This window comes from Phoxinus phoxinus (genome assembly GCF_949152265.1).
Source record: "Phoxinus phoxinus genome assembly, chromosome: 16".
In the NCBI taxonomy this organism is placed as follows: Eukaryota; Metazoa; Chordata; class Actinopteri; order Cypriniformes; family Leuciscidae; genus Phoxinus; species Phoxinus phoxinus.
The window spans coordinates 7,992,422-8,006,839 of NC_136891.1; the positions used below are offsets into that span (position 1 = coordinate 7,992,422).

General features: G+C 38.6%; 1 protein-coding gene across 3 annotated transcripts in view; it reads left to right on the plus strand.

Moving 5' to 3' along the window:
- Positions 1 to 14,418, plus strand: part of LOC306983272 (uncharacterized protein) — a 60,463-nt gene that overhangs the window by 938 nt on the left and 45,107 nt on the right. The gene's annotated exons all lie outside the window — the stretch shown is intronic.

Consider the following 14,418-nt stretch of genomic DNA (forward strand, 5'->3'; position numbering starts at 1 on the left):
TTAACTAACGTTAACAAGCTTTTAATAAAGTATTAGTAAATGGTGAAACTACCATTAACAAATATTAATAAATGCTGTATACGTTAATTATTAGTTCATGTTAACTGTAGTTAACTAATGAACCTTATTGTAAAGTGTTACCACCATTTTATACCAAATGTTGTGTGATTGGTCTATATATATATATCTTCACAGTGTAAACAAACACAGTATCATGTCTTGTTCTTTCAAGTTTCTGTGGGAAAATATCAATGTAAACCTGAAAAACATTATCCATTCAAGATTTGCTACTTTATAATAGATTGAAATCATGTGCTTCTTAAATTTTAATCATTTAACCATCTTTTGACTGTTTGTAAATGTTAAAAAAAATCATTCTTCCCTCAGTTGTTTTGGCCTTGACATATGCATTGTCTACAATGTTTCCTTTAAAGTAAGTGAGTGGGATTGACAAACGCACATTCCTCAGAGACTACGAAACTGATTCAAGGTTGATTTAAGAAATACTTATCTGGTATAGCTTCGCATTGCAGTATGCTTATTGATTTAAGATTTATAATTTAAGACCACAATAATTTTCAATTTCATAAAGCAGTGATAAGATGCAAATGACGGATGGACAGTGTGAGACGGCTGACTCATTATTTAGGATACGTGTCTCAGTCTCTTTCTCATGCAAATCTCTTTTTTTGGGGGGGGCGTGTGCTTGTTGTGACAGATATAGCTTTCATTCTGTGATGGTCATCTTCCTCTACCTATGTCACCGCTTTTTCTCATGACACCGTTTCCTGGAGGTACGCTCTATTTGTAGAGGGTTTGTAGACAATACATCCTTCTCGTGGGTGTTCTGGTTATCACTTCTTGAACATCCACCAGGAAGGATGTGCTGTGGATATTTTGCACATTGTGGGAAATCAAGATCAGTGATTCATGGAGGTGAAGAACTCCTGAAGTCTTCCAGGTTTCCCTGCAATCCGATTTAATGAAATACGATTTAAAATGATCTGATTAGCTCATGCTGAAAATAGGGTTTTATTGTGAAAGTGTCTGCTTAACATGATGTATATGTGAAATGATAGTGTCTGTGTTGGCAAATACTTATTTTTTTGCACTAATGATGTGAAAATTAAATCGTAAAATCATAAATTCAGATTACTCATCCAATAAACACAAATAAAATCTCACTACCGTTCAAAAGTTTAGGGTTGGTAAATTAAAATGTTCATGTTTTATGCTCACCAAGCTCAAAAAGTGATTCAATTTGCATTTATTTGAGATTTTTCTTCCTGTGAATAATTACTCCAGTCTTCAATGTCACGTGATCCTTCAGAAATCATTCTAATATGCTGATTTGCTACTCGTTTTATTTATTATTATCAGTGTTGAAAACAGTTGTGCTGATTACTATTTTTGTGGAAACCATGATTTATTTTTTCAGGATCTTTCAAGAAAGTTCAAAAGGACAGTTTTTATTTGAAATAGATTTTTTTCACTTTTTATTAATTTAATGCATCTTTAATGCATAATATTACTACCGGTAATTTAAAAACAAGATATTTTAAATAGTACAGTGTAAATATCAGCATGAATAAGATATCTTAAGTATAACAATATTTCTCTGTTGTGATTCTTTTTGGATGTTTGATGTGATTTGCATTATTGCAAGTATCTTTTAGTGTTGTTGTTATTATTTTTTAAACACTGAAACTATGATCGTGGTTTAGATAACTTTGAAAACAAAATCCAGATAGGACATGTTTTCACATGAGGCTCCACGGATGTCATTTGAACCGCTTTATCCCTTTGAGGCAAGAAACTCCAGTGTTGTTTTCAACTTCATAGAGATCTTCATTTCAACTTGCCAATGGTTCTCTGATTCTTGACCTCTGGGCCAGTAGGGAACACTTCTTTTCACACGTAGATGTGACGGGTGTCAGAAAAAGAACAACATCGACGTCGCTTCCGTTGTCAAAACAATGACAGCCGCACTCCTCTCTTTATTTACAGGAAACACGATGTTCCTTCCTCTCTTCTTCTGGCAGCAGAAAATAGACCCACAGCCGACTGCAGAAAGACACTGGGCTGCTGACCGCTCATCTCCCTAATTGTCTCTTCCTCTATATTTAACCATTCGGTTGTATTACATTTCAAGCGTTCCGCGACCTTTGATCTTAGTTGACCAGAGAAGGTCTAATATTAGAAACAGAAGCTAAAAATGCTCTGGGAACTCTTTTGGGGGATTTTGCAGCTCTCTGGAAGTTGTGTGTGAACTGCCTCGGATGTGGAGAGTGGGATACGACAACGGTTTCTCGTGAGAATGCGGCGCTGTCCCGTCAGTGGCGCAGGGGGATGTTTACAGAGGGCACGTGGGGTCTTCAGAGCATCACTCACAGGAGTGTGTTGGGGACGACGGCAGGTCTGCTCTCGGCACCCCGCTGATACTTTAACAGGCCGTCCTGCTCAGTGCTGTGCTGTCTGTGTTTGTGATTAGATTCATGGGCCGCTCTGTTTACAGAGCAAAGAACTTCTACAGCTCTGACCACATACTGCTTTATAGTCAAGTAAAAGTGAAGTGCCCAATTTTGAAGGTTCAGAAATCGAACTCATCTACATGCACAACCTTTATATCGATTCCAATTTTGTCATATTTTGATCATGTGTGTGTCATGTAAACAACACTGAAAAAAACAATAAGTAAAATTTACTTTTTGCACACATGTGGAATTAAGTACAACCTACTTAAATACGTTAAGTAATATTAACAAAGAAATAAGTAACTTTAACTTGACCAGTTAAAGTTTGTTGGAAAATTTCTACATAAAGTTTACGTAGCAAAACACATTTTGAAGTACTTTTTACTCAAACATAAAAAAACAGAATCTAGCCATGCTTTACTTTGAACATCTAAATATATAATGCAGTAGATAGTGTGTAGATAACATGATAGAAGTATTGCAGTATCTCTGAACACAGAGATCTCTGGTAGGCTACACAGTACACAATAAAGGTAACATTCGTTGGATCATTTTTGAGTATGAATGGGTCATCTTGAGTAGAAAATGAACTCCAGATGTCACAAAACAGCAAGTTACTAAACCAAACAACAAAAACAGTGTAACTGCGGCTGAAAAACATTGAAAAATTCAACCTTATGAATTATTCAAACCCCAGTGCCTGATGGGAAAACCCGTATCAGAAAGTTGAGGAGGTTTTAATTGATTTTATAACATTGATATTCACGTTTTAATTTCTACATGCTTAAATTGAGCTCTAAAATAGAATGCACTTTGTTTTTTAAATTTTTGGCTGAACTTACTTATTCAGGTAGAAATTACCTTTGTTATTTCTGTCGTATTTACTTCACCAAAGAATAATTTTTAGCAGTGACTAGTTGTTTACAATAACCAATATTCTGTTTTTAAACAAAATTTCTAGAAATCCAAAGACGTGTTGACATATTCCTGTATGTATTAATCGGTTTGGAAATGTGACTGTAATGGATATCATATATTTCTGGGCAGTTCCCAATAAAAGCAATCATTTATGCATGCAGAAATCTTATTTCTGCAGCCATTTCTTTTTTTTAAAGAACACAAACAAAATAACTTTATTAATTCTAACTCATAGCACACTTTGCTATTTATTGTGCTTCTATGTTGTAATGAGTTAAATCACTCTGCAGAATTACTAATAAAATGCTGAGTAATTATGGCCAGGATCTTTAATGATTCTATAGGGAATAAAAATTAGCATGTCTTAAATTTACTTAAAATAAACATGCACTACTGCTCAAAATGTGGGGGTCAGTATGAGAAATACTATTTAAATGAATACTTTTATTCAGCAAGGATGAATTTAATTGCTCAAAAGTCACAGTAAAGACCTTAACGTAACATTATTACAAAAATTGTACTTTAAATGAATGCTGTTTGTAATCAAAGAGTCCTGAAAAATATTGTGCAGTAAAGGTGGCTTCAAAATTGATAATAATAAAGAAATGTTTAATCTAATCCGCATATATTAGAATGATCATGTGACACTGAAGACTGAATAATGATGCTGAAAATTCGACTTTGCCATTACAGGAAAAACAAATATTTTAAAACATATTAGAATAGAAAACGGTTCTTTTAAATAGTTAAAATATTTCACAATATTACTGTTTTTACTGTATTTTTGATCAAATATGCAGCCTTTGTGAGCATGAGAGACTTCTTTCAAAACATTAAAAAAATTTACTGATCCCAAACTTCTGATGGATCAGTATAGACATATTCCAATTGCTGTGAAGCATGTAAAACAAATGGATGACATTTTTTTCACTTTTTTGAACGTTATAAAGCTTCACATTGACTCATTCAGCAGATTTTTATCCAAAGCGACTCACAAGGTATACATTTACATAAATAAAACATAAACCTTATTTTGCGTAGATTGCCATGGCGATGGGTAATGGATCTGGAATCCCCCCGGCTGCCTATGCCGGGTGTCAGGGGGGCCTTTCCACCACAGTCACACATTGTGTGAGCGGACAGTGCTGGGGCGATGGTGGCTAACAAACAGCACTGGCAGTGATGGCTTGTGGGTGCTTTGTGCGGCAGGGCAGGCAGACAGAGAAGGGCCTTGTCCCGGAGGGCCGTGTGAATGAGGAGAGGTTAGAGCGGGGGCAGGTGTAACACGAGCCCCGGCAACGCCACTGTTCAAAAGAACACTACCTTGAAGTGAGCAACCTCAGCCCGGCCATAAACTGAGTTCAGCGGTGGGAGGGGGGGGGGAGGCCACGCTGTTCCCTCTCAGGGATCACATTGGGGGTTCGCAGGCCTTTCTTCCTCAGAGGGAAGAGTCTGAAGAAAGGGACATTGTCATTCATGGCTCCTGAGCTTTGATTTAGAGCCTGTGAGAGGCTGCGGCGGTGATGCACAGTGAGAGGTCTGTGCCTCCGCTCTGCTCACTTCTAGTTAAAGTGGAGGTAAAGCCTTTGGCGGCCATGGAATCGATTATTGACGCGCTTTAAACGCAGTAGCACCACGTCCTCTTTGACGACAAACATGTTGAAATGCCATCATTTTGGCTCTGAAATTTAACTCCAGCGATGATGGCTAAAAGAGAAACCTGGCATAAATTACATGCTGACTTGATATTTAGCTAAGCTAAACTTAAACTTAAGGCTGCTCTGTAATGTATACCAAGACAGATTGTTTTATGCTAAGATATTTATGCCAAATTATTTAGCTCTTGATTTTGCAGGAAGCGCATTGAGATAAATCATTGACATTTTCTGGACAATTTCTGTGTCTATCAGTCTGTCTGTCTGTCATTCACTCATTCACTCACTTACTCTTATGCATGCAGGAGAAAGAAAGGCATAGGTTTGAAATGGCATGAGGATTTTCATTTTTGATGGTGAACTTTCCCTTTAATATAGTTTTAAAGTAATCACAGATGTCTAAAATTCAGTACGACCGCATTGAGAGATCGTTTTATTGCTTTTATTTAAAAATGATGTAACCACGAAGCAATAGTAACTAATGTAACGTGAGTTAATTTAGTGATTTAGGCATGTTTAGTCTATTTTTGTTCTGCTACAGTTGCTGAATAGAAATGCAGAGTGATACAAACAGTGAGTGTTTATGCACTGCGGTTATAGTACTGATTATTTTAGAACATCCAAAGAGATTAGAGGACATCAAATTGTCATAATTTTCAATGAACGCAAATGAGACTACAAATGATCTCGTATCAGCTCCTGTTCCCAGATTACTTACAGTTGGCCTAAAGATTTCCCGTCAGTTTCTCATTTCATCTTTTGTAACACTTCTGATAAATTGCGTTTTGAAACGTTGCCCTGTAATCAAGGGAGTAGAGCTCATTCAGTGGAGGCTCTCAAATGTAACCGTACCTCGGCCCCAAAAGCTGACCCACTTCTCCCGCGTGAGAGATAAAGGGCTGGGGGAGAGAAGCACAGTGCCGCCAGGAGCCCTGTCCTCCTCGCCGTCGCTCCCACGGCTCACCAAGATCGCCCCGTTCCCAGCGCAACACCAGCACCACGCCGCCCCGCCGTGCCCCACGCTCTCTCACACAGAGTGCCACTGTCTGCCCAGCGACGGCCCCTTTCCATTGCATAATGCAACATGGAGTCTCTCTTTTCTCTTTCGGTCCCTCTTTTCTCTTGGGGACGCATCGGTTATGTATTTTCATAGAACGAGTCTGGTTAGGAAATGTTTGAAGAGAAAAAGGAAGAGGGTGGGGGTTCGTTCTAGCTGGCGGTTTGGCTGTCACCAGAGCATGCACGAGGAGAAAAGCCTGGGAAAGAGTGTGGCGGACTGGTTGAAATCTCAGGTCATGATGATTTAGCCAAAGAGCATGTGATGGGTAGGACCCATTGAACAGCGGCCCATGGCCATACCTTTGAATCAGTCTTCTGAAGTGCTGGCCTGCTGTCACGTTTGAACGGTGGTACTTGTAAAAAAAAAAAAAAGGAGCGTGGATCAGAGTCCAAACCCCCCGCGCTGGCCGCCTGAAAGGGTATTCAGGAGGGTTTTAGGGGACTGAGGACCAACTTTTATCCCTGAGCTGGTCGAGCGTTTCGAGCGTTCACCGTGGACAGAAATGTGCGGGACTTCTATAAAGGGCCAAAAAAAAAGCACAGAAGTAATATTAGCATTTAAGGATCACTGATCAGGAATTATGGCAGGGGGAGTCACAACATGTCCACGATAAGAGGGATTACTGATCACAAGTCATGTGGTTGTATTTTCAAGCTGTAAAAACAGACGACCTTAGTTCATGTCTGTCAATGAGATCAGAAAGAAACTTAAATTGTATAGGAGAGTTCTCAAAGGCCTCACAACAAAAAATATCACTGTTTGAAAAACTGTTTGACTATTTTTAATAGTCAAAAAGGTGTTTTTGTGGTCATTGTCAATAAAAATTATTTAAAAATGCATGTAAAAAAAAACTTCACATAGCTTCATAGTTCCAGTTCAGGAAGTGATTTTTTTTACTTTAGAGCTATTAATCCTAATAATCCCATCTAAAAAGCAACCGCATCTTTTCCACACACACACATTTGAGAGAATGTTTGCACTACATCCTGTTCGCCGTTGCATTCATTGGACCACAGCCAGAGAAGGTTAAAGCAATGGGAAACACCCCCAATCTATCTCTTCTTACAGATGTAGTTGAGAACCAATGTCTGTCACAATGCAAGTGACTGGGGCGAGAAGGAAGGAGAGATTATATTTAGCCCAATGAACTCGAGGCAAAGAAGAAGAAAAAAAACAGGGCAGTCGCTTGATAAATAAGGGTCCGAGAGCCTGAGAACGACGGCAGGGCCTACCAAGCAAAACAATCGTGGAGTGGACTCAGAGAGGCCTGTGAAAACAAACAGAGCTGATGAGAACGACGCTGCCTGTGAGCGGCTCATTAGCGACCAGATGCAGGCTTTCCCCTGCGCTTCCTCACACACACCGGCAACCCCATGGCACTGCTCGCTCGCCCTCACCGTTTCCGACAGCTCTCCATTTTTCATGAAAGGGCGACACTTTTTTTCCCCCTCCAGCCAGACTTCTCCACCCTGATATGACAGCAGTAAATCATTGGTTTAAGGAATGAGAGACATTTTTGTGACTAGGGTGTTTAAGAAGGATGTTTCTCTGGCTTTGGCCAATCTTACTTATTGGTCTTCCTCATCTTTAGATCTGTATTTATTATGTTGGCCTAAAGCTTTTGAAAGCTTTTTTTCCATGTTGAAATGTTTGTAGATTTGATTGTAGTTCATTTATATGGGAAGAAGTTCAGTCTAATCTCTCAAATGTCAAATTTTTTATCAATAAAAAAAATGTATTTAGCTGTGACAAACTTTAAATTTACATTCCATTCAAAAGTTAGGGCCAGTAAGATTGTTATTCAGCAAGGGTATGTTATACTGATCAAAGTGACAGTAAAGATATAAAATATATTTTTTTAAAATCAGTGCTTTTCTTTTTAACTTTCTCTTCATCAAAGAATCCTGGGAAAAAAAATATGTTTTTTTTCCCCACAAAAATATTAAGCAACAGCTGTTTTCAACTTTAAAATAAAAAAGAAACGTTTCTTGAGCAGCATATTAGAGTGATTTCTGAAGGATCATGTGACACTGAAGACTGGTAGCCTGGGTTTCCCCAGACTGCCTTTGCGCAGCGCGATTTTATTCTCAACGAGAATTGGGTCTGGCGTTAGCCAGGCTAGAAGACTGGAGTAATGATGCTGAAAATTCAGCTTTGCCATCACAGGAATAAATTACATTTGAAAATCTTTGAAAATTGATAACAGTTATTTAAAATTGTAATTAGGCCTATATTTCACAATATTACTGTTTTTACTGATTTTTTCTGATTTTCTTAAATAAAAATGCATTCTTTATAAACATTAGAGACTATACTTTCAAAAATATGAACAAATCTTACCAACCCCAAACTTATGAACAGTATTTAAATTTATATAATTACTTATTTATTTTCTGTGGAACACAAATATTAACTATTTTGTCTATACAATGAAAGTCACTGAGTTCCAAAACATTGGACCCTCTTGACTTGGAAAAAAGAAAAGAAAAATCCCCCCCATTTATTTTTCCACATATAAAGAAACTTGTACAGTTTTCGGTGAGTAAATGCTGACCGAATTTTCATTTTTGGGTCAACTATACTACATCTTTAGACTGATGTTTGATCTGACAGCGGCAGAATAGACATAATCTCATGAAATATTCTCTTGTTCTTCACTCTAACCACCATATTAAACTCTGCTATCCACAGTGCATCCCGAGGGGCTTAATGTTCCACTATAACAGCCTGCACTGCAGCGAGTTAATCAAATGTTAATTAGTGGAGTGTATGAGCAAACAACCTAAAAACAATTTAACACCGCAGTGCAACCCATCAATCTTATACACCATGCAAAGAAACCCTAAAGATGTGATAAAACACTCACACAAAGGGATATTTTTACATTGGTACATTGCTTTAACAGCCTGCACTGTAACTTCCCTTGGATTTCCTAAGGGCATGTTGAATGCGAGGACGTGGAGTGTGTTAGTGCGTTGCATGCGTACGCATCAGGCCGATGTGGGAACGGTACTAAAGTGGCAGCGGTTCCAGATCTTGATAGAGACGTGTAAGGGTGGAGAGGGCACTGTTTATCAGTGAGGGGATCTCTCAGTACAACACTGGGAAGTGCTGTGAGCACACTGCCACACAGACTCATTGTGCTGGCTCTAAAACACCAGCCTGCCTTTTGCAGGATTTTTTTTTTTTTTTTTTTTACAAGAATACTCGTGAATCTGAACCCAATGACTTTACTTGCAGGTTTTATGAAGCAAGTGCAGACCAATTTTATTGCCATTACTTTTTATCGTCAATAGGGGGGGCTCCATAAGGACTGTGCATTGTGTACAATAACAATAACAACTCTAAATACACTTTTATGTGGTGTATGCCCATCCAAAGCTCTGTCACATTGCTAGATTGTTTACATGAGGTTGCTAAGGTGTTCTGAGTGTTTTAGCATGTGGCTATGTGGTTGTGTCTATGAGTCTCCTATATGTAAATATATGGTATTTGTGCCTTTTTTTCGTCTGCTGTATCCTCAAGTCCTTAGGATATTAAAAGTAGCAGATTAGAAAAGTAATGTGACACATCACATGGTGATAAACAGCAACTCACTTAAAGGGGTGGTTGATTATGATTTCACTTTTCTAACTTTAGGTAGTGTGTAATGTTGCTGTTTGAGCATATAACAACATCTGCAAAGTTCAAAGCAAAGGGAGATATTTTCTTTTAAAGAAATTGCTTTTTAAGGACTACAACAAATGTAACATCACCAACCCAAAAATGTACATAAACTCCGCCCCCGAGAACCCCACTTTTTAGATTATCATGACAGAATATGCTAATCAATGACTAGAAGATAATTACACATAAGCTACATAATTAATCAACTGACCATTCAGAAACGTCCTGTTGCTCTTGAAGCTCCGCCCCCTGTGCCGGGAGCAGCTGTTAATTTGCATTTAAAGGGACAGACACAAAAACGGTGTGTGTGTGTGTGTGTGTGTGTGTGTGTGTGTGTGTGTGTGTGTGTGTGTGTGTGTGTGTGTGTGTGTGTGTGTGTGTGTGTGTGTGTGTGTGTGTGTGTGTGTGTGTGTGTGTGTGTGTGTGTGTGTGTGTGTGTGTGTGTGTGTGTGTGTGTGTGTTTCTGGTATTCCCTACATTACGGGGACCAAAAGTATAGTAATACCAGTCAAATTTGACCTTGTGGGGAAACAATCTTATAAATCATACAGAATTATGTATGATTTTTTTTTTGTTGCAAATCTAAAATAGCAGAAGGCCTTTTGTGATGGGTAGGTGTGTCTCTGTGTGTGTTGTTGTGGCAATATTATATTCTTTTACAAAACCTGTCTTGGTTAGAACTTTTTAAGAACACTGAAATCTGTTTTTAATATTTCAGCATTTCCCCCCATATTTTCTAAAAATTATTTACATTATATTTTATCACAGATAAACAGTACAAAGCTCAATGATCTCATTTATTTCACTGCAGACATCAGAGATCATTGCACTTTTTCTGCAATGTATTTTTTTTTTTTTTTTTTTTTTTTTTTTTTGACCTTACAGTTAAGTTTCTCAAATGTTCATGGAAATATTCACTTATGTGCTGAAATTTTCTCCTCCAGAACCAGTGGTATTTATCATTTCCAGAAACTTGGTAATTTTCCCATAATATTTCAACTACTAGCATCAGAGACGATAACATGACAATATCAACAGTCCACAATGTCCTGAAACTCAATTCTGAGAGAGAATTGAGCTCATGAAAGCTCATTGGCTCGGCCAGACCCTCCTCAGCCTTCAGTGCCCTGGCCAAGACATGGTGCGTCCATGTAACTCATTAACACTGCATGGGAGAGTTTCAAAGAATAGAAGTCAAGAACAAAGTTGAATGGGAGGAAGTCAATCCAGATAGTGAGAATCCCAGATGGTCAAATCAGACAAATTGAAGGTAATTCCGACGTACTTAATGGCTCCTCATAAGATGCCTGAGATAGAAGGTGTGCACAGCAGGGAATTGCCTTCATCTGTGCTATTTTTAAACATGATTTTTGAAATGGTGAGTACTTCATTTAAAAAAAGAATAAAAATAGCACTGAATCAACATAAAGACAATCCTGTAAATGTACTATTTGATCGTGAGATAATTCCTAAGTTCAGAAAGGAATGTACTTTATATTTGTTACTTTTTGTATGTACTGAATTAATGAGGCTTGGGAAGTGAACAATGTGTATCCGTGGGAAAGAGAAGTGTGTGCGTGTGCGTGTGTGTGTGTGTGTGTGTGTGTGTGTGTGTGTGTGTGTGTGTGTGTGTGTGTGTGTGTGTGTGTGCGCGCGCGCACGCGTGTGTGTGTGTGCTTTAATGTATCTAAACGTGGCAGTAATCCACAAAGGGAAGATGTGTGTGTGTGTGTTAAATACGTGTGTGCCTGCCTCTAGAGACATGCTGTTGTTCCTGCTGCTGAAGGAGTTGTGAACGTGGTGGGAAGGTCACCTGATCGGCGCCCCGGGGGCGACCCCGGTAGGCCGCCACTGCAGCGTGTCCGGGAGGATCGAATGCAAGTGACAGGCGTGGGTTCCCATCACAAAAAGCTCTCTGTGGTTTTGTGCACAGGGGCCGAGAAAGTCAGCGATGCTCCTCTCCCTCCCTGGCCAAAGAGCCATGAGAACAACCCTGAGAGAGGGTGGAGGAGAGAGTTCTGGAGGAAAGCCATTGCTTTTCCCTTTCTACACTGTAGCGATGGGACGTTCAATGCATTTCAGTGAATCGGATCTTTTGAATCTTTTCAATGAAACGATTCAAAGGAGTCAATTCAGTGGTTCTTTAATCATTCCAATAAAGCCATATATATTAGCATTATTGGGGGTTTTTTCTGTCTTACAGAAAATGGTACAACTGTCCAGATCCGTCCTAAACATATTCCAGTATGGTTTCTTTCATACATGATTTCTGTTCCGTTCCGACACCCAAATCCTTGGTTCACTCCACATGATTACTCGTCCATTCCCGGCCCTTAATGAATCGAACCGAAAGAAGCGGTTCACAGTTCAGTGACTGGGTGAGTCATGAACCCGGATTAACACGAGATGAACATGTTCGAAAGAAAATGTTCTTGTTTCACTGTTTTGGTTAACACAGTTGTCACATGGCGAGTAGTTAACCCGGATGATTAGAAGTCGGGCATGTTCGAAACAGTGTTATTTTGGTTACTTATATACTATAGTATTTATTCATATTTAGAATTTTGAATTGAGCTTTTATTTTTATATTTTCTGTATTATTTTAAGTATGCTGTAAGTTTGAGTAATTATGTGCTTTTGTCATTTTTATTATATTTTATTAAAACTCGAATCATTCAGACTGATTATATGAACCGGTTCAACTGATTAATTGAAAAGATTTACTCGAATGAACAATTAATTTGCGAACTGGACATTGCTACAGCTTTCTCTCCCTTCCCGTCACCAATGCACTTAACCCTGGTGTTGCCCTGCCTCTCTTCTCTCTTTCTCTCCATCTCTCGTTATTTCTCTCTAGCCTCTCACAGCTCAAGTCCCACTCGTCTCATGTCTCTCCATCCTCTTTTCACCTTTCCCATCTCTCCCTCTCAGTTACTTTCAAACTTATTTTCATGCAGTTCAGAGATGAGATGAGTACAAGCTCGGAGGGAGGTCTGCAGAGTGTGTACGTGCTGAGGAGTGTTTTTGGGGGAGGTGGTTGGAGAGATTAAAGAAAGGGAGAGCTGTGTGTGAGACACAGCGTTGTGTGTGAAACAGGAGCATTTGTGTGTGTGAGAGAGAAGGACTTCACAGTGATAGTGAGTGTCTGAACATCATAGAGACCGGGACATTAGAGTGTTTGACCACTTTCAGTGTTTGACGTGTGTACGTGCGTGTGTGTGTGTGGGTTGAGGGATTTTTTTTATACCCTTCCTTCATGGACACTGAGATTAGTGAGCTGCCTTGATGTCTACTACGTACAGACCAATGTGTTATACCATGTTTCACGCTGCACACAAAAAAAAGTGTGCATATTTATTTCAGTAGTATGTGGTAATATAAGAAATAATATTATAATATATGCACTATACTGTTCAAAAGTTTGCGGTCGGCAAGATTTTTTATGTTTTTGCAAGGTCTCTTATGCTCACAACGTCTGCCTTTATTAGATAAAAATACAGTACAAATGGTTATATTGTGAAATATTATTACAATTTAAAATATTTGTTTTCTATTTTAATACATTGTAAAAATTTGATTTATTCCTATGATGGCAACGCTGAATTTTCAGCAGCCATTATTCTAGACTTCAGTGTCACATGATCCTTCAGAAATCATTATAATATGCTGATTTGGTGCTCAAGAAACATTTCTTATTTCAAAGAATTCAAACAGCTAGTTGGTTTGGCCATTGACTCATCAAGCAAGGAGTTTAATTGGAGGGGTGTTAACCTACGCTCTCCAACATGGGTGCACAACTTCTTCATCACAACTTTTGTAATGTTTATTACTGTAAAATGAAGCTAACAAGTGAAAATAAGTATTTAAAAAAATGGGTTACTTATAAGTCTGGCTTTAGCTTATTAGTTTCCTTGTTGTGCAGGCAGTTGTCTGTTACATGTTTAGTGCCTTTCCCTAAAGCCGCGGATACACTTAAAGACTGTAAGGCCGATTATAAATTTAATTTGATACTTTTGACTGATCATGCCCAAACGCGCAGAGTCAGAGACAGTTGCGTTCAGTCGGTGTTCACAGTCATGTTTAAAATCTGCTCCAGTTGTTGGAAACGGTATTTAATGTGTTCAGTTAAAGGTACAATATGTACGATTTTTGCATTAAAATATCCCCAAATGACAAGGCCAGTGTTATATATTTTGTTAAGTTGATTACTCACAATATCCGAAATGTTTCCAACTATTTTTAAATCGTGAGAAAATTGCGATTTTAACCAAGAAAACGGGGCGGGTGAGCTGGGAGTCGCCAGTCAATGGCGTCATATCCGCGTTACCCTCGGTTTCCGCTCGTACTGCGTGGAGTCCTGGACAAATGCGGAAGTTGTAGTTGTAGCATCTATCAAGCAACAAACGTTAGCTTGTTTCGCGCAGTTGTTATGGAACACAATTATTCTTAACCGATTGCAGCTGGTTCTGTCGACAAAGACAAGTCCCATAAACGTACGGGTGAATTTTATATATTCAAAATGTAGCATTCGGTAATAGTTATGTTTATGTAAGGAAAGTATTATTGTTTTAGGCTTGTGTTTAGTTTATTGACATTGTTTATCACGTCTGGTGTTTATGGCCATGTAAATAAATGTGTTATACAT